The 21,386-nt window shown below is 51.0% G+C and overlaps 1 protein-coding gene across 1 annotated transcript in view; it reads left to right on the forward strand.

Moving 5' to 3' along the window:
* Positions 1-21,386, forward strand: part of LOC116662134 — a 382,983-nt gene that overhangs the window by 3,101 nt on the left and 358,496 nt on the right. The window lies entirely within an intron of this gene.

Consider the following 21,386-nt stretch of genomic DNA (forward strand, 5'->3'; position numbering starts at 1 on the left):
TCCCTCCCACTGTGCTGGCCTCAGGAAGTTTCCTTATTTGGGGAAGAAGGCAGCCCACCCCCTACCCCACCCCTCACCAGTGCTCTCACCCAGGCTGGTGCTCTCTCTGCCCTTCAGAGTCTGGAAAGCCATCCCTCTTCAGTTATGTCTCTTCTGAGATGGACTTGCTTCCGCTAAATTCTAGGCGAGGATGCAACGTGGGATGCCCTGGGTAAGAGAACCAAAATAAATAGTTTCTTCTGTGAGATTTTCTGTTTATCTACTTGGGCTGGGCTGTGTGTAGTTTGCTACAGCTATTGGTGTGAGAGGCTAAAGCCGCCTGTGTGTCCTTGTTTTCATCTCCCCGCTGTCTTTGGGTTTTCCCTAGACACTCCTGAGACATTTACTTCTTTTAGTTTTATTCCTGTTATTACACAGGGGCCCTACTGACATGGAGGTGAGGCGATGGGGTGGTGGGACAGAGGGGAGCATCTGTAGTCCTGCGATTAGTTCTCATTGAGCCTGTGCCCTGAGCTGTGACCTCCACTAGTGTGTCTCTTTCCCCCAGCCCAATTTGGGTGACACAGAAGGGATTTCCCTTCCCCCAGGTTGGTTAGGCTCTGGTAAAATAATTTCTCATTAAAAAAACAAACAAACAAAAAACAACTTCCCCCAATGAAACAGAATGTTCTGGGTGTATTTCAATAGAGTTATTTTCTCCTTTCCAGGCAGGAAGCATGAGGGGTTTTTCTCTGACCTTCATTCTGAGAACAGGGCACGGGCCTGGAGGTAAAATGCATGAAAAAGAGCATGGGGCCCCTCTGACTGGCCCCCTGGAGTTGTCACACTCAGACTTCCCTACGCTGAGCCTCCCGCTGGCCTCAGGGACCTGTTAAATCTGCCTGCCCCCTGGATTCTTACAAAAGCGGGTTCTGCCCTGGGAGCTGTGACTCTCCAAGCCCGCCCAGCTGCCTCTCTGGGTTGGGAGCAGCTTTTCCCCTCAGTTTTCTGGGATCTAAGAAGAGCAGTGGGTTTGCGGCTCCCTCAGCTCTGGTGTTGTTTTCAGGACAGAAGGAGCAACTTCTGAGCTCCACACGAGCTGGACCAGAGGCTGGAAGCCTCCCCTCCTCTGCCTCCGTGCAATCAGTGGCTGTGGTTCTAGCCGAGTTTCTGAAGATGTGGATTTAAACACACATATCCCAGCCCCTACGGGAGCACACAGTCCCATAAATCCCCCCAGTTTCCACTGGTAACTACGGAGCCGAATGGGACACGGGTTTCGGGACCACAGAGGCCTGACTGCACGACTTGCTCTGTGGCCTATTAACGTGGTTGCTCTGGGCCTTTGTCTGAAGTGGCTTGCTTACCGCACCTGGTACGTGGGAAACACAAAATAAGTACTAGAACCTTCACTTTTTCTCCCTCCAGGGCCTTCAAACATAGAAAGTAATAAGTGAACTCAGACGGCCTAGTCACCACAATGATGTCCGACCAGCCTGGCTCTCCTAAGTGATGGGCACTGACTTGCACCTTAACTCGGAACAGTAGGAGAACCGCCTTCCTCTAACTGGGCATCTCCCCACACCAGGCATGCCCTCAGCTGAGACGGGGCCAACTCCCCCATTGAGGTGTGTGCTGGTGGCTTCAGTGTGACCTGGCCCTGCCGGGACATGAAACTGCAGTGAGTGAGGTGGAGGGTCGGGTGGAGGGGGGTCCCTTCTGGGGTGGCAGGGGGCCCGGTAGCACCCCGCCCGGCCTGGTGCCTGGGGCTCCCTAACACCTCCTACAGCTCCTGGGTTGGCTCCGGTCCTGGCCACTCCACACACCCTCCCAGTATCTTTTCATTAAGTCCCTGTTTTGCTTTTATCAGCGAGAAGTGGCTTCTGTTGCTTATTCAGTGAAACAGTGCATCGGGAAACCAGACTATTTCTAACATCAGTAAAATACCAACCTAGGTCAGCTCGCCGGGCAGACCGTGCAGCACAAAGGCCTGCACAGGGCTGTGCGAACGGCTTAAGTGACGGGTCCTCATCATCTGTCTTCAGAGATACAGAAGCTGGTGGATCAGGTAAAACCTCAGGGAGGGATTGAGGAAATCCAAAGCTGGTTGGTTTCAAAGGCTAACTGTTCAGACCGGACCCCTGAGCTGTGGTCAGAATCCTAGCTCAACATCACGCAGACTCAGCGCCCTAAGTGCCGGTTGAGGCTGGTGGTGTTCACTTTGCAGGCTCTCGTTGGGGACTCACTGTATCCCTTAAATGCAGCAGAGATTCCAGCCCCCTTAGCCCCCACCCTGAGTGTTCCATGACACAAATCCCGGGAGTGTTTAATTTTCATCTTTGTTTAGGAGGATGAAGGTGGGGCAAGAGGAGACATAAATTCATACTGACTGACACAAGGTCACAGCCAGTACCTCCTCCTCGGAGAGCTATGTGCTCCCACAGTGGTGGCTGGGGGGCTGGACATGTTACGGGAATGACAGGCCAGCCAAGAAACTAGTATCACTCGGAGGGTTGGAGTACTCAGATTTATTACGCCGGCGGGCTCAGAGGGGCTTCTGCTCCGAAGCTCTGAGCACCTCCAAGACGTGCACATGAGGTTTTATAGGGTTAATTACAAGTATGGGCTATTAGCCAATAAGGCTCAAACAACAAAAAGCAAGGAATCAGTACACTGAAGCTTATCAATTCGGAACAGTCACGTTACTGACACTTGTTGAGCTTGGATTTACGAGTTAGCTTGTTAGCCCAGTAAACTGACACTAAACTTCAGATTTACCAGTTAGCTCAGCAGAACTCAGATCAGTAATCTGACACTTGTTACACTTAGATTTGTGACTTAGCTTGTTAGCCCAGCTGGGCTTTTCCTTCACATTCCCCCCTCTTGATGCTTTCACAACCCTTGTTGGGGTAAGCATCATCATTTACCTGTTGCAGGTGCTCATAATTGGAGGCTAACATCTGAAGTTTTATAGCCTCTATTTGCTCACTGACAAAGCGGGTCACTAAGTTTAGGACACAGGGCCCAAATAGCAGAACTGCAAAAATCAGGAGTAAGGGACCTATGAACGGTGCCAGCCAGGAGGTCCAGCCCCAGGGGCCTGTCCATGGGCTCTTATCTAAAATATGTTTTCTCTTTTCCACTCAGTCTTGTAACTCTTGAACCATTCCTCTGACAATTCCTGATTGATTGGCATAAAAACATCACTCTTCGTTTAGGAAGAGGCATAGTCCCCCCTCTTTGGCCGTGAGTAAGTCCAGACCCCTCCTGTTTTGTAAGACCACCTCGGCCAGAGAATCAATCTGATTTTGCAGAGTTCCCAGGGTTTCTGCTATTCATTGGAGATTGTGGCTGAATTCACCTGTAAGCTGATAATAGTAATAAGAGGAAGAGGTGATGTCCCCGATTCCTGTGCCTACCCCTGTTGCCACTCCGAGCCCCACTAGCAAAGGGATAAATTGTATAGCTCGTTTTACTCTCCGTGGATGCTGGTGAGTTATGACAGTGATGGGCAGACTTTGATTATTAGGCATAATGTCCATTCGGGGAGTGAGATAAGCCAAAGCACACAACCCTGCCCATCTGGCAGGGAGGCACCGGTAGGCAAATTTGCCACACACAAAATAAGTCCCATTATTAGAACACCATCTTTGTGTGGGTTGGCACCCTAGACCCATACAGTGAGAGGTTTTAATACATTGATTTATAGTTAGATTGCCCTCTAAAGGATTAGTTCCATTGTTGAAATAACATTCTGGTGCCTTGTAGGCGAGCTGTACCTAGTTCAGCCTGGAACTCCTAGTTGTAGAAATGGCATCGCTATGAGTTATGGTGAAAGTCTTAGTGAGGTTTGTCAGAGGTAAGCCAGGTGCTGGATGGGGCCAGGACGCAAGCATAGCCAGCAATCTTTAGCCAGGTCTGGATTGGAATGATTGAGAATCCCATGGACTGCGGCTAACAGCCCATTTATTTGTGGATCCAGATCCCGAGGCTCGGCTAAAGATGGAAGTTTTATTGGCTTCCGGGTAGGTAATAACTTCTGGTGTTGCCTCTGGACTGCTTGTTGGACTGCTTGCCAGCGTGCCTGGTCCTGTACCCCTCCTCCATCACTCATCCCATAATGTGTTTGCTTGGTCCAGCACACCAGCTTGCCGGGTGTGCCATAGCATTTGATGCTAGATAGATAATAAGCCTTAATTGTGCCAATCCAGTAGGATTTTCCCTGATATGTGCACTCTGAAGTGGAGTCATAGCATTGACTCGGCTGATAAATATAAGCTGAAAATACAGGCCGGTACATGGACCACCTGTCACTCGGTTCCATGCAGGTGCATTGTGCAGCCAAGGGGAGTGAGGGCATTAGCGTCAGTAGCATCAGCCTTATGATTTTCTTAGACATGATGCTGCGGTGATGGCACTAATTATAACAAGATATAAAATAGGTATCAGGATTCTATGGCCTATGTTCCAGTCAGGTGGGGCGGCGCTAGCTAGCCCCACTGCTAGTACCCAGACTAGTATAGCAAACAAGGAAAGAGGCAAGGGAGCACAAAAGAAATATATTTAACAGCTGCGTTGAGCTTTCCTCAAGCTTCGGCCGTGCGTTGACTAGCCAGCTTCCGGGTGTGGCTAGAGCAGGGCTCGTCGATCCTTTTCTGGTCCCTTTTGATCTTGATCTTGAGCGGGTCTCCCGGGACACTCTCAATTTTTCAGGGACCCTCCGTCTGAGGTGCAGTCGCTCTCTTGACCCTGGAGTGGTGGATCCAAGGGATGATTCCTGCAACTTTAACAACTGTAGGAGTAGTTAATACCACTAGATATGGTCCCTTCCATGTTGGTTTGAGAGGTTCCTTTTTCCAATCCTTCACCTATACCTGGTCACCTGGTTTATGGGGATGCACTTGGACCCCTAATGAAATGGGGGTTTTCTCTATCACCCAACCCCAAACTTCTCATAGTACTTTTCCTAGTCCCAACAGTTGTTGGTGGAGCCCTAAATTTCCTATTTCTGGGGTGGGATTTCTCATCCTGACTAAAGGTGGCGGTTGCCCATAGAGGATTTCAAAGGGAGAGTACCCAATATTAATTCTTGGGGTGCATCTAATTCGCAACAGAGCCAGGGGTAGAATGTCCACCCAGGGGAGCTGGGTTTCTTGGCTGATTTTAGCTATCATTTGTTTTAGAGTTCTGTTCATTCATTCTACCTTCCCTGAGCTTTGAGGCTGGTATGCTGTGTGCAGGTTCCAGCGGATGCTCAGTGCCTTTGCCACGTGCTGTACAATTTCTGCCACAAAGGCGGGCCATTGTCAGACCCGATGGAGGTAGGTATTCCAAATCAAGGGATAACATCCCTGAGGAGAGCCTTTGTCACTTCCCTTGCTTTCTCAGTCCTGGTGGGGTAGGCCTCTACCCACCCTGTGAAGGTGCAGACGAAAACCAGCAGGTACTTATATCCCTTACTGGGCCCAAGTTCAGTAAAGTCCACTTCTAAATCTTCAAAGGGAGTCAATCCGCATCGTTGTATTCCCATTGGCCCAGTTAGCCCTTGTTTTGGATTGCTTTGTGCACAGAGCAAGCAGCGTTGCGAAACTGATGCACACAGAGTAGGGAGACGAGAAATTAGGAAATATCGCTTTAAGAGGGCCTCCAAAGCCGTTTTTCCCATATGTGTGGCTTCGTGTTGTTGTTGGACTAGAGGATAAGCTAGTCGTTCTGGGATGAAAACCCTTCCATCCGTCATGATCCACCATCCGTCCTTTCCTTTCTTTCCTCGTTCAGCCTGTGCCCACTTGTTTTCATCGTGGCTATATTCTGGGGCAGTGGGTAGCTCTGGCCCTGCCATAACTTTACTGAGTGTTCCCAGGCGGCTGCTTCTCTTGCCTTTTGATCAGCTAGCCTGTTCCCCTGGCTCACAGGATCATTTCCTCTTTGGTGTCCTTTACAGTGAATAATGGCCACTTCCTTTGGATCCCATACTGCCTCCAGTAACTGTAAAATTTCTTCTTTGTTTTTTATTTCTTTTTCCCCAGCAGTCAAAAGTCCTCTCTCCTTATAGATGGCTCCATGTACATGCAAGGTTGCAAATGCATATTTGGAATCGGTGTATATATTGACTCGTTTTCCTTTCCCTTCCCTTAGTGCCTGGACCAGTGCCCAGATCTCTGCTCGCTGAGCAGACCATCCTGGGGGAAGAGACTCTGCCTTTATTACCTCTCAGGTTGTTGTTACAGTGTAACCTGCTCACCGTTGTCCATCTTGCATGTAACTGCTGCTGTCTGTGAAAAGTTCCAGGTCTGGGTTTTGCAGGGGCTTGTCGGTTAGATCAGGCCTGCTTGCATACACCTCTTCGATGATTTCTTCGCAGTCGTGGTCAGGCTGCCCTTCCCCCTCAGGCAAATATGTGGCTGGGTTTAAGGTTCGCACAGTCTCTAGACGGACTCTTGGATTTTCACATAGAAGCCCCTGGTAGTGGGTCATCCTTGTGTTAGTTATCCATTTGTAACCTGGGCCGTTCATCAGGGCCACCACAGAATGGGGCACTTTTACATTTAAAGTCTGTCCCAGTGTGAGTTTGTCTGCCTCATTGGCCAGGAGGGCTGTGGCAGTGAGGGCCCGTAAACAGGGTGGCCATCCTGATGCTACAGGGTCCAGTCTTTTAGATAAATAGGCCACAGATCGCTGCCATGGCCCCACATTCTGAGTTAGGACTCCAAGAGCAGTTTGGTCTCTTTCATGTACAGATTAAACTCTCGCGTTACATCTGGTAAGCCTAGTGCTGGGGCTTGCGTTAGTAGTTCCTTTAATTGCCTAAAGGCATTTTCTTGTTTAGTTTCCCATTTGAGGGTCTCTTTTCCTGATCCAGCAGTTGCTTCGTAGAGGGGCTTGGCTATTCTTGAAAATCCGGGGATCCAGATCCGGCAAAACCCAGCTGCGCCCAGGAATTCTCGCAGTTTTCCTTTTGTTTCCGGTCTGGGTATGGCGCAAATAACTTGTTTTCGTTCTGGTCCTAGGGCTCGGTGTCCCTCTGAGATAATAAATCCCAAGTATTTGACTGTCTTTTTGCAGATCTGGGCCTTTTTCCATGAGACCTTTTACCCAGTTGTTTGGAGTAACCCTAGGAGGGCTCGAGTTCCTTTCCAACAGTCCTCTTTACTGGGGCTGGCTAACAGCAAGTCATCCACATACTGGAGCAGAGTACAGTTCAATGTTTCCCCAGGGAATTTTACAAGGTCTGCGGCTAGTGCCTCTCCGAACAAGGTGGGCGAGTTTTTAAAGCCTTGGGGGAGACGTGTCCATGTCAGTTGAGTTTTTCCTCCTGTATGGGGATCCTCCCATTCAAATGCGAATATGGGCTGGCTCACAGGTGAGAGTCGAAGACAGAAGAAAGCATCTTTAAGGTCTAGGCATGTAAACCATTTGGCATCTGCCGGAATGAGGCCTAGAAGAGTGTATGGATTTGGCACTGCTGGATGTATTGTAGTGACTACTTCATTTACTTTTCGTAAGTCCTGCACTGGCCTATAATCTGTTCCTTCTGCTTTCTTCACCGGGAGCAACGGTGTGTTCCAAGGTGATCTGCACTCAGTTAGGATTCCCTCTTGTCTGAGGCGCTGTATATGCTTCTGGATTCCTAGGTGGGCCTCTTGAGGCATGGGATATTGCTTCTGTCTGACCGGGCTGGCTCCAGGTTTGAGGTCAATCACCAGAAGTACCTGATTATGTGCCAAGCCTGGTGGTCCATTTTCAGCCCAGACTAATGGAAACTCTTCCAGGAGTTTACAAGGATTTTCCTGGAGTTCTCTGCTCTCATACAGACGCCACTCTTCTTCTCGGGGAAATGAGATGGCTAGAATCATAGACTTTCCCTGTAGGGTCAAATATGCCTGTTTCCCAGGGACGAATGTAATTTGTGCCCCTAATTTAGACAGAAGGTCTCTTCCGAGCAATGCTATTGGGCATTCAGGCAAATATAAAAATTCATGTGTCACTAGATGGCCCCCTACTTGACAGGATCGTGGTTGGCAGAAATGGCGGGCAGTTGAGTCCCCAGTAGCCCCTATAATAGTCGCCTTTTTCTTGGTCAGGGGGGCTACAGGTTGGGTCACCACAGAATACTCTGCTCCTGTGTCTACCATAAAAGTCATTGGTTGGCCCCCTATAAACATCTTGACCTTGGGCTTCCAGGGGCCCAGGGGCAGGGAGCCCGGTCTCTCTATTCTGAGTTAACCCCAGCCAGTCCGATGTGATTACCGGCTGGTGGCTCCAGCTGATAAATGGGCCTTTTGGGGGGTGCTCTCTTTCCATCCTTTCTGTTTGGGCACTCGTTCTTCCAGTGTCCTGTCTCCCGGCAGTATGCACACTGGTCTCGGCCCAGGGGCATCCATGGTTGGGGTCCCCTTTTCCGAGGTGGTGCAGGATTCTGGCTGAAGCTTGTTTTCCCCAGGGATGCTGCAAGGAGTGCGGCTTTCTGCTTCATTCGCTGGTCTGCTTCTCGTTGGGCTTCCCGTTCTCGGTTTACAAAAACTTTGTTTGCTACTTCCAGCAGCTGTGTAGCATTCATCCCTGCGAATCCATCCAGCTTTTGGAGTTTCTAGCATATATCTGGGTATGATTGGGCTACGAAGGCAGCATTGACCATCCGTTGGTTTTCTTGGGCCTCAGGATCAAAAGGAGTGTAGACTTGAAATGCTTCACATAGTCTCTCATAGAAGTCAGTGGGGCTTTCGTCTGGCCTCTGGGTCACCGTGGTCGTTTTAGACATGTTAGTTGGCTTCTTGGCTCCTGCTTTTAGCCCCTGTAGGATGGCCCCCCAGTATTCACGCAGTGCTTCTCTTCCTTCTTGGGTGTTAAAGTCCCAGTCTGGTCTGGTGTCAGGGGCACGTGTCATGGCCCACCCCTCAACATCCATTGTGTCCCCAGGGGCTCAGCCCTGCAGCCATTTTCATGCTTCAGTGAGAATGCGTCTCCTCTCCTTTGTATTGAAAAGAGTCAGAAGCAGCTGGTGGACATCTTCCCAGGTGGGCCAGTGAGAATGGAAGATAGACTCTACGAGGTCAATCATAGCCTGCGGCTTTTCAGAGTAGGAAGGAGTGTGATGGCGCCAACTGAGAAGGTCTGTGGTGCTAAAAGGTTGGTAGTAGAGTACGGGGTGCCCGGGCTGAACAGTCCCGTCTTCCCCAACTTGTTGTGGCCCTTGTGTCTCCCGCAGCGGCATTTGGAGGGCTGATGGTGCTGGCCTTCCAGCTTGTGCTGAGCGGAGTCTCCTTCCTACCGGCTCAGGCTGGGGGCTGGGCTCTGCCTCTGGGTCCTCAGTTTGGGGAGGTGGTGACACAGAGGGTGGTGGTGTTTCCAATGGGAATGGAGTTGTCTGTGCCTTGGGGGCATATGGAGGGGGCAGGCCCATCTCGTCTTCTGTGTCTCCCTGGAAAATAGGCTTTTTTCTGTCTGTCTTTTTGGCCTGGACCGGCTGAGGTGCTAATATCTTGCATTGTCCAGGTCCAATTGAGCAAAACCGAATCCATGGGGGTAGAGTCTGGGCAATATTCAGCCAGGAGTCAATGTAAGGGAATTGATCTGGGTGGCCTGGGGTTCCAGTGATTATTTGATAGACTGCTCGCACTGTTGCTAGGTCCAGAGTTTCTCCAGAGGGCCACCTGACTAAAAAGGCCAGCCATTCAAGCTCACACAAAGTGCGGAGACTGCCAGGGATCATTCGAATCCCATAGTTTCCTGAGAACCCCTTTTTGAAATTCTTAATCATGCAGTCTAGAGGGGTGGGTTTTGACTTAGAGCCTCCCATTCTTTTTAGATGTTTAAGGATAATAGATCTGTTGCTTTAGATGTTTAGGAAGGTAGCCTTTATATCTTTTTCTTCTTTACTCTTCAAAATACCAGAGTTCCCAGAGAGACTACTCTCTTGCTGGGTCTATGAGTTGTTTTAAGGCTAACTTGGTTAGGGACTCTGGGTTCCAGTCACAGCTGATGTCTCTGGAGCTCAAGGCCTCAAGCAGTTCCAGGGACTTTCTTCATTAAATCCTCTCTATATCCTGAACTAACATATCAGGGGCGTGGGACTGATGACAGATGGTAAAACAAATGGACTAGAAAAGGGACCTCCGAGGCCAGGTGAGCCCAGTCCTGAAGGAATTAGTCTTCTAAATTTGAGTCCTGGGGGTCTGAGGCTAGGCAAAATGGGCACTACTTGGGTCAGTTCAGTAGGGGAACAATAAGTCTCGGGTGTTCTGTGACAGAATCAGGTAGGAGACTTTCTCAAAGAAATAGCATCTTAGCCTCCGAGGGCACAAGGGCATTGACTCATTGGCTGTCTATGTCCTTTTCCCTCCCAGTGTAGCCACCCTGTGCCGGTGTCGCAGACAAGACAAGGGAGGGTTTTCGTTGCGTCCGCCTGGCCGATCCCCTCACGGGAACGAAGGTGCCTCTTAGCTTTGGAGGGTCAGTATAAGCCACTGACACAGATCGGGACCCTGAGGGCCTGATACCGCCCTGAGCCGTATGAGGTCACCACAGAACTGCAGGTTGGGACTCACTCGAACTCAGTAGCAGAATGCCGTGGAGCTACAAACTTGAGCCTGATCACATGATTCACAGGCCGCTCATTCATTCACACACACACACACAGAGGTTAACAACAGTCCTCCCACCAATACCAATATCCTGTTTCCTGTAGGAGGGGATCAGCCTCCTCTTCTGTCCACTGGGACAGGACCTGATTCCTGACCTGATTTCCCTGTGTGAAATACCATCAGACGGAGAGCCTGTAGGAGGGGATCAGCCTCCTCTTCTGTCCACTGGGACAGGACCTGATTCCTGACCTGATTTCCCTGTGTGAAATACCATCAGACAGAGAGCCTGTAGGAGGGGATCAGCCTCCTCTTCTGTCCAATTGGACAGGACCTGATACCTCCCGGGGGTTCCTACCTTGTCCGGACGGCCAATTGGTGAGTCTGTCCGTCCCTCCACGGAGTCTGGCTCTGGTTGTAGCCCAGCCACCCGGGGGGGCCGAGTTGCCGTCACGAAAGAGAACCCGGAATACCGTCGGGCGGCGCCACCTCGTTCGCTGAAGAAGTCCCGTCCCCCGGTCGACCGGAGCCACCAGTCCAGCTGATCAAGGGGCCGGCGTGGTTGTATCTCACTGGGGCCTCCAGAATTGTTAGGGAAAAGACAGGCCAGCCAAGAAACAAGTATCACTCGGAGGGTTGGAGTACTCAGATTTATTACGCCAGCGGGCTCAGAGGGGCTTCTGCTCCGAAGCTCTGAGCACCTCCAAGACGTGCACATGAGGTTTTATAGGGTTAATTACAAGTATGGGCTATTAGCCAATAAGGCTCAAACAACAAAAAGCAAGGAATCAGTACACTGAAGCTTATCAATTCGGAACAGATCACGTTACTGACACTTGTTGAGCTTGGATTTATGAGTTAGCTTGTTAGCCGAGTAAACTGACACTAAACTTCAGATTTACGAGTTAGCCCAGCAGAACTCAGATCAGTAATCAGACACTTGTTACACTTAGATTTGTGACTTAGCTTGTTAGCCCAGCTGGGCTTTTCCTTCACAGGCAGAGACCCTCCGCTGGTCCCGGAGGGACTCGCTCCTCTGGCCACAACTGATGGGTTGGACAACAGATCCAGAGGGAGACAGAGCATCTTTCCTGGGAATTTGGAACTGACACACAGAAATCAAGTTCACTCATCTGGGGATTGGCGAGGGAGAGGGGCGGTGGTTGGAATTCAAATGAAACCAGAGCATGAGAGAAAGTTAGAAGTTAAAGAGAGACGGACAGAGAGACTGAGCTTGTGAGAGCAAATAGTCAGAAAGAAGGAAAACAGTCAGGGGACAAAGGAATTCCAGCTCCTGACAGTCTAGTCTGTCCCAGCCCATCAACGACCCCGCAGGATGGTTAATAGCATTCCAGTTTAGCAGATTAGGAAACAGGCTGAAAGAGGTGGGGGCTGGGTTTGGGTGCACAGTTAATTTAAGTGCCACTGGACCCCTCACTTCCCATTGCCTGAAGGCACCATAATCCTCACTGGGACCCCTCGGTCCCCTGACAGCCCAGCACCCTGATCAAAGGGCCCCTGCGGGAGTGGGAACCCCTCTGAGTGTGGAGAGTTCCCTGCACCGACATGCCATGCATCAGCAGGCTCCCGCTCACCCCAGGTTAACATCTCCCCAGCTGTGCAGTCTCCCGACCCGCTTCCCTCCCTGCCAGGCACCCCCGTCCTTACCACCGAGTGTACTGCAGGAATTCAGGCACAGGGATGCCCAAAGCAACACGAGCCCACCGGCTGTACAAACAGCAGACTCCCAGCCCCACCTGGGTTCCGAGGGGACAGTAGGCGTCCTCACCTTTCATGTGTCTAAGACAATCTTCTTCTTCAGCTGGAGGTTATAGAGAAAAATAAAAGGTCCAAAACATAGTTCAGTGAGGAATTCCTCCAAGGACCTGACTCCAGAGTCTACAATCAGGTGTACCTACCCCCCGGACTTGGGGTGAAGGTGGATTATTGATCAGCACAACCCCCGGTGGCCCAGCTCCTCGGCTTGGCTGCCCAGAGGGGGCTGGGGGAATGGGTAAGGCCAGGGCACTCCGGAAGAGCACAGAGGACCTGACCTCTCCCCTCCGCACTTGGAAACCCTTCCCCAAATCTCAAGGCATCGGACAGAGAGCCTCCACCACAATAAGGAGATGCTCCCATCTCTTCACTCACTCCTGTCGGTTCACTTACGTGCTGAGCATCCAGTGGGTCCCAGGACATGACACACAGGATGGCCGATGGGACAGGCTTGGTCCTTCACCCTGGACCCTGTTCAATCTGATGGAAGAATGATTACTCATAAAGAGTTTCACAAAATTATACAGAGACCAAGGACAAACTGCAGAGTGAACCAAATTTAAAAATATATATGAAGATCCCCCAGTCTCCCCGCCTAAGGTTAACAGCATAAAGCAAAAAGATCTTGCCTTTGATCACCAAGGAAGTTGTCACCCCCTGTCAGGTGGAAAGGAGAGTTATTCTTTGAGCAGGACACAGAAGTGCTCCATCGGATTGGACCAGGGCCTCTACATTCATTCAGCAAATGTGCATAAGCTCCCACTACGTACGGGAATCTTCTAACTAGACTCGTTCCCAAGGCTCTCGGGCTTTATCAGTCAACAAAATAGACATGACTCCCAATCACTGGGGGCTCAGAGTTTTAGAAGAGGAAACAGGCAGCATGTTAGGGGTAGCAAGAGCTTGGAAAAATTTAAAAAAAAAGAGTGATATGAGCAAACTCGGGTGATGGCGGTGGGGTGGGAGGCAGGCAGGAGGGAATAAGGCAATCCTGGCAGATCTCACGGAGTAATGAACTTGAAGCAGAATAAATCCGGAGGAAGAAGGAAGAGCCGGCAGAGGCCCCCAGAGTGAGGGGGAGAGTGTGGGTGGAGAGGCAGAGCACGCCGTGTCCTGAGGCCTTTGTGACGGCTTTGGCTCCTAATGAAATGTTGACCCGTTTAGTGAGTTTTGAGGGGAGGCGTGATGTAGTCCAACTTATGCTTTTGTGTTTGTGTTTTTTTGGGGGGAGGTAATTTATTTATTTTAATGAAGATGCTGGGGAATGAACCCAGGATCTCATGCATGCTAAGCATGCGCCCTACCACTGAGCTACACCCACCCCCTCAATATATGCTTTTATAGGCTCCCTCTGACTCTGTGTGGATGAGCGATTGTAGGAAAGCAAAGATGGAAACAGGAGGCTATTGGTGTCCAGGAAGGGCTGAAGGTGGCTTTTAGGAGTGCGGGGAGCAGGGAGCAGGTGGTTAATGAAGACAGAGTATCCAGAATTTTCTAACAAGCTGGATTTGCTGTCTGTGTGTGTAAGAGAAAGAGAGAGAAAGGACACGGTTCCAACATCTGGACCTGGACAATGGGAGGGATGTCCTCTCCATCCACTGGGTATGGGACAAGGTGGGGCTGAGCAGGTGGAAAGGGGCTGGAATCAGCTCAGTTCTTCAATGTCATGGTTAAGGGGTGTATTACATATTGTCACAGAAATGCCTAATAGGTAGAGGAGTCTGTTTTCTTATTCTTTTTAACATTTAATGAATATAATTTAAATGTATTAATTGTATTATGTGAATGATTTGGGAATTTTATTTCATGCCAAGGTATACGTTATATATAGCCAAATGGAAAATATATCAGAAAAGGGGAGAAATGAGGGCTTTCACATAAACTGACTGTCAATAATGTAGGTAACATTTCAATAAAACTAGTCTTCAGTGCAAAAACCTCATCTCGGTGTTACATAAAAATAAATGAAAAAGGACTATGTTGATGTATCATTATTTCATGTTATGTAATAGCCCCAAACAAACACACTGTTTATCTATGAGGCTTGTAGAATTACTATTCGCTTTATTCACATAAATAAAGAAATGCAGAAATATTCTAAGGTAGAATAAGCATCTCAGTGGAAATAATACAGATTTGAGCATTTTACATGACATATATGTACTGATTCAAAATTTAGAAAAGTAATTACATAGTAGAACATATGTATGAATGTGAAAGCAAGCTGAATGGAAGAAAAAGAATGTGAGTCTCAGGGATAAAGGTCCAGATGGAAAGGGCAAGTCAGGGAGTTTTGGAGAAATCGAGAAATTAATGGCATGCCAATTTCCACGGCTGGGTTGCTTCCACCAAAGGAATAGCAGAGAGAGAGAGGAGAGGCCCAGGAACCAACCCTGGGGCCCACCCACAGTATATGTTTGGAAAAAAGAGGAGACATTGGTAAAGGACCAGCCAGTAGACCAAAAGCAGAAAGCAGACAGAGCGATGGGCTGGAGGTTGAAGCAGGAACACGGGGGAGGAGGGATGGAAGAGCTGGGTCAAATGCTGCCGAGGGGCCACGAATGATGAGGACTGAAAATTGACCACTATATTTCACAACGTGGGGTCACTGATGGCCTTGACAGGGCAGTTTCCATAGAGCGAGGGATCAGGGGAAAAGCCAGAGTGGGTGTAAAAGGGGATGGCTCAAGAGAAGATGCAGACAGTGAGTTTAAACAACTCCTTAAAGATTTGCTGCAAAGACACAGGGTGGCAATTGGTGGGGGTGAATTAGGGTCAAGGAGTGCTGTTTGTTTCTTTTAAGAGGATGGACGTTTATATACTGATAGGAGCCAACTAGCAGGAGAACAAAATAGATGAGATAGTGAAAGAGAGGATGGTTTTGGGAGTGACAACCCAGAGAAGATGGGAGGGCTGGGGTCCCAGGGACTTTTGGAGGATCTGGCTTTCGATGTCACTTGTAATAAGAGGTGGGGCACCGAGAGTGAGGTCACAGACATCAGAAGGCGAGCAGATGTGCTGGGAGTTGCTTGTGAAATTTCTCTTCTGTTGGCTTGTTTGCTTGTTCAAAGTAGAAAAGTAACTTTACCAGCTGAGGAACGAGGAGGAAGAGTTACTGGAGCCATGAGCAGAAGATAAGAAAGAGCCTTCAGGGAGAATGAGACAGTGAAAAGAGCAGGGGGAGACGGGGGAGAGCGCTCCCAGAAAGTTACATTTTCTCTTTGACGTCCCCAAACGTGTGATGTGTGACTACCCTTCCTGCTGTCTATGAAATAAAAATTAAGTATGGTTCAGAGGAAATGCTATTTCATTCTAAGAGGCTGCCTGTTTCTCAGGAATGGTCATCTTAAACTGCAAACATTACAAAAAGTGTTGAAAAGATGAACCTGTGTACCTAAAATCCCCTATTTTCTATTAATCTGGTTACTATTTAGTTCCCCTATCAATAACACATAACCAATACTGCCATGATGGAGGTACATCGATGCTTAAAAGGAAATGAGATCTGTATCCTTTTCCTAAATTCCATGGCTTCCTTAATATGCAGTTCCCCTTGGAATTTAGGAATGCCTGGTATAAGAAGTGAGAAAGTTTGAGAAAATCCCGGCTCAGAATTACACAGCACAACCGCATCTCAGAAGTATATACAGCCGTAAAAAATTTTAGAAGCAAAACTCCGTAGCTACTCTTAAAGACTTTTGCAAACCTGGGCCTGTCCAGATGTTTCCAAACTGGAAAGAAACTCCAATCACTTGCCTGGTACCGGGACCAGACGCTGGCTATCCTTTTCTGTAAAAGCGAGAGAGTAAATATTTTCAGTTTTGCAGATCATTTTGTTGTAACCATGCAGGTCTGCAATAAGAAAGCTAAGAGCACTGGGAGACAGGAAACAAATGGGCATGCCCACACCCTCCTTTCCACTCAAGGCAGCTTCTCTGTGGTGGGGAGCTTTACCACAATCACTTGCTTCTTTGATTCCATTGGTTTCTTTGTTTCCACCTTACTGCTCAAGCTCAGAACTTCAGGTGGGCCTGGTCCTTCAGCATCCATGCAGAGAGAAGGCTGAGCGGGGGTGGGAACCCCACCTGACGGAGAAGAGAGATTGCTGGGAGGGACACTGCGGTGGCCACCATGACACGAGACAATCACACCTTCCGGGGTGAAAGGGAATGAAGACAAGGGAGGGACACAGCAGTGGGACCCCTAGGTCGCCTGCCAGGCTTGCTCTCCATCCACGGCCACCCTGGGGGCCTGGGGGGTGTTGGGCTTCAGCTACGGTGATTAGGCTGAAGGGACTCAATATAAAGGACCCTCCACCTCCTCACTAGGTTCCAAACGCAGCCACTCTAAGTCCACCCTCTGAGTTTCTGGAATCTCAGCTGGAAGAATACATGATCAGGCCAGACCCAGAGCCCAAGCCAAACACGACAGGGGTCACGTGGGGTTGTAACCCCGTGCTCAGTGGTCGGGGACTCCTTGCAAATCTGCAGAAATCCCTGTTCTGCCTCATTCCTGGGAGGAACCCCAGATCTCCTCCTGCTCTGTCTGTTCTTCTCTTGAGGCTATTGTCCTGGAGGGATGCAGAGTCCTTGAACCTGGCCCTCCAAACGTACATAAGCAGCCTGTTCAATAAAACAAATTATGCACTTTTTCACATTTGCCAGTTTTTTGATTCCAGAAAGGCTGTGGGACTCATTCTCACAGTCTCCTGTGCCCCCACCACTTGGTGGCCCTCTGCTCATGGAAACACGATTTCCCACAACTGCACCCTGCCTCCCAGCTGGTCAGAGAGGAGTGTCCCACAAAGACATAGGTGTTTGTGAGGATCTTGTCCCCCAGCAGAAAGACTACCCCTGGAGCGACAGACAGGGATCTGGCCTCCTGAGCCGCTCAGCTCTAATTCAAAGCCTAAAGTGGGGACCCCGAACATTGCTGAATGACTTTCTGAGTCACCTGGACTGGAGGGGCCTGATTTTTCTTTCCAGGAATGGAGGTAGCGCAGCCTCCATTTTCAGGGCTGACATTGACGATGGATCTAGTTCCCCCCACTGCAACGCAGGAAGGAGAGGCCCTTCTATCCCACAGCTTGGAAACCCAGCCCAGGGAAATTATGAAGCAGTGCATCGCTGCCAGGTCCAGCATCCCTGCAGAGTGGCCTCTGCCCCTGAATGAGCCCCTTCCCTGGGCCTTTCCTGCCCCGACACGACCACACCCCAGGCTGTGCCAGAGCTCTGGGGCTCTGCGTGTCCAGGGCACACAGGTGGGACCTGAGCCAGGTGTCCCCTGGGCCTCAAGGGGGAGAGGTCTGCCTCTGCCTCAGGGGAAGGTGACCCCACATGGCTGGCAGGACACTCTCAATATGGACCTCCAGGAGCCCTGGGAGCAGTTTCTCTGCAGGTGATAGGAGTCATCATCAGGAGGGCAGGCCCCTCTTTGTGCAGACCATCCCGCAGTGCTGGGCACACGTGCTGACCACAGAATTCTACATGACCCCAGGATACCCCAGGCAACCTCACAACTTCATCACTTGGTGACCTGGGTACCACGGGCTCCTTGGCCATCCCATGAGGGTGGTCCTTGCAGGCATGGTCTCCAGGTGCTCCCGTTAAGAAATCCTCCTGGGTTTCTGTGGTCACAGAGCCCACACCAGAAAATTCTAGTCCTGCAGTGACCCCCACAGAAGTCAGCTCCCCTGTGCATGTCCAGGACAAATGACAGCAATTTATTGCCAGGAACCGTGATGGACAAGGCGGTGGGATTCCATACTAAGTTCAGGATCCTGGTAACTCACTCTGCACCCCAAAAAGCATCCATGAGAAATGTGTGTATTGGGATATCTGTGCCCCTAGAAGAGCTGTTCCTGAGGGCTCCTGGGACCCTCCAGCCCCTCTCAAGGTTCTCAGAGCCTGGGTCTAAATTTCTATCTCCCTCCTTTGGTGTATGGCCACCTGTGTCTCGTGGTCACGGGTCACTTTATTGCATGACTTGGCATGTTCTTAGTGCTCGTCCTCCACCCCTGCACTAGACTCCCAAGATGTTCCCACTGACCCTTGGCTCCCTGTGTGCGGTCAGGGGGCCCTAAGTCTGCACCCTTTACTCTCCTCCTCTACCCCCATGCCTGGGGCCACACCTAGGTGGACTGGGAGGTGTTTGTAAATGAGTCTTACACAAGGACATGACTGGACAAAGCAGGAGCCCACCCCCGGAAAGCACACCTGCTCCCTTCTCTGAAGAGGACCCCACAGCCCCACATTGCCTCCCAGCGGTCTACTCAGGACACAGTCCCCCAGTTCTGGGCAAGGCGTCTCCCTAGAATCCTTGCTTCCAGGAAGAGTCTCTCTGTCCTTCTTCAGAGTTTAGAGTTGTTCCCATGTCCCTGACCACCAAGGTGCCCAGCACAGACCCTTCAGTGACCTAGAGAGACAAGGAAGATATGTGGCCACAGGTCTCACAGGACACACCTGCTGGGACCCCAGGCCAAAGGACCATCCTTCTGCCTTCTCAGGTGTGGATCCCGTGGTACCTTTTTGCAGGAGGCCCAAATGGGGAGTGGGGCCCAAAGCAGTTCATGGGGCTCTCTGGGCAGGGAAGACTTGGGCCAGGCGGCCTTGCCTGGCTTCCCTGTAGGGCCACTCTAAAAACCCCCGCTCCTCTGGCTGTGGCTGGAGGCCCCCCAAGCCTCGGGGCGGGGCCCTTTCTCTCAGCCTCCACTGCCTCCAAAGCCACGCTGGTGCTGGCGAGGGGAAAGAGCTTTCTTGCCCTCTTGTGGCCAAGTTGCCACAGGTCGATGCTGCGGGGAGCTGGAGAGAGAGGTAGCACTTGCTCAGATGTGAGTGGTTAGGCAACTTGACACCCTGTCAACAAGCCGTAAACATTGGAAGAGGAGTTTCCTGGGATAGCTGGAAGTTACTTTCAGTAATTTGTCTAAAGATTTCTTTTTTTTTTCCCTTAAAGACTCATAAAATCTCTCCCAGGTCATTCCTGGTATGGACCATTATCCAGGGATCAATCAGGAAATGCAGGAGGACAGGGGTGGGGGTGGGGGAGAGGGGAGGGGAGGTCAGAGCCCACGGAGAGGAGATGCCCCTCCCAGGAGCCACACACTGGGCAGTGGCTGTTGGAATCCAGCTCTCCTGTTCTCAGGCCCATTTCATCTGTGGGGTGTTTCCAAAAGAAACAATGGTGGAAGGGCCATGGAGGACACCTAGACCTCCCGGAATAGACAGGGGGAGCAGAGTCACCATGCTGGCCCTGGGCTTGGAGACAGACCTGCAGTGGAGACCACAGGTCTTCTGAGAAGCCAGTTTCAAAATAAAGGCAGTATGCGCTGAAATACCCAGTTCGAGCGAGTGCTTCATCATAGACATGTAATTTACATAGTTCTTCTCACCAGGGAACTCTGTGTTCCCAACACGCTACATGAATGACGGCTTCAACACACATTCATTTCTGAGATGTGAACAAGTGTAGAGCCACTCTTTCATCCAGCATAATGGGCATGGTTACACCTAGGAACGCTTACCAAGATTTCTCAGCAAGAGCCAATTTCGAAATAAAGGCAGTTTGCGCAGGAAAAGCCTGTTGGAGTGAGGGCTTCCCCATACACATGTAAGTTATATAGTTCCCCTCACCATGAAACGCTGTTCCCAACACGCTACATGCATGAAGGCTTTGACACACATTCAGTTCTAAGATGTTAGCATGTGGAGAGCCGCTCTTTCATTCAGCATAAAAGGCATGGTTACACCCGGGAAGATTTACCCAGATTTCTCAGCTGGTTCCTTCACCCAGATTCAAAATAAAGGCAGTTTGTGCTGGGAAAGCCTGTTGGAGAGTGTTCGGAGCTGTTTCGGGCTCTGTCAAGGCTGGAGGGTGGAAACACCAACCTCCAGAAAGAGGGGCCAGGCCCCCACCCGCCAGGTGGTGTTGCCTTTGTTGGGGAACAGTGATCTTTGGGTTAGATATTTTGCGGCTCTCTCTAAAAACTGCTTTGACTTAAGTTTGCATCCTAGTCACCAGTTCCAGGGCAACAGAAAAAGCATACCCTACATCCCTTTGCACTCAACTCTTCCCAAAAGAGCAAATATTTGCCCATGAAAATACCAGCTGCTCTTCTAAGGCCCCCTAAATACCCAGCAGTGTGGGCGGTGCACTCTTGATCAGGGACAGGAGGAGAGGGACCAGAGGTCCTCCGGCAGGCTTGGCCCGGTGTGGCAGCTGCACTGTGGGTGCGTGGTGGGGAGGGCCATGCAGGGAATCCTGTTTGAGGGGCCTCTGTGCACGCCTGCATTATGGTCTGAGGTTTCATACAAAGGCTCCAGGCATCCTAACTGGTCAGATACAGCCCCCACCCTCGGGCTGGAACCACTAGGAGCTCAGTACTTGTAACAGGGACAGTGCCCGGTGTGGGGAGAGGTCATGGGACACTCTGGGGGCAGGGGCGGTGGTGCTGGGGAAGGCAGGGGATGCAGTGAAGGGTGGAGGGAGCAGGGTCCCTTGCTTGGGGGTGAGAGTTCTTGGGGAGACCACAGAGCATGGTACACACCATCCCCACCCCATACCCCAAATTCCTAGCCCCGCCAACACAGGGGCTGCTCTGCAACCTCTCACCAGTGGCTCTCCTGTAAGGCCGCACCCAACCCGGCATCTGGCACCCCTGCCCTACCTCCCATCTTGGGACAGATCCCATCTTCTTGGAAACTGCCCAGCAGCGCGAATTCAAGGCCGGCAGCGGGCCTGGCGGAACTGCACTTCAGGTGCCCTAACTGGCCAGGGGTGCGTGCCTGGGCTCAGTCCTCTGTCTTGCCCACCGGCAGCCTGGGTCTACGTCCGGTGCAAGCGGAGGCCGCGGAGCCCAGGCTGAGCCCCGCACACGGACAGGTGAGGGGGCCCCCGCCCGCTGCCCCGCTGCCCCGCTGCCCCGCTGCCCCGCTGCCCCGCTGCACCCGCTGCCCCGCTGCCCGCTGCCACCGCTGCCCCGCTGCCCCGCCCACTGGTGGCAGCACCGCCCCAGCCTCCGGCCGGCGCACCTGCAGGTGAGGACGTCCTCGC

The sequence above is a fragment of the Camelus ferus genome, chromosome X, assembly GCF_009834535.1.
Source record: "Camelus ferus isolate YT-003-E chromosome X, BCGSAC_Cfer_1.0, whole genome shotgun sequence".
Lineage (NCBI taxonomy): Eukaryota > Metazoa > Chordata > Mammalia > Artiodactyla > Camelidae > Camelus > Camelus ferus.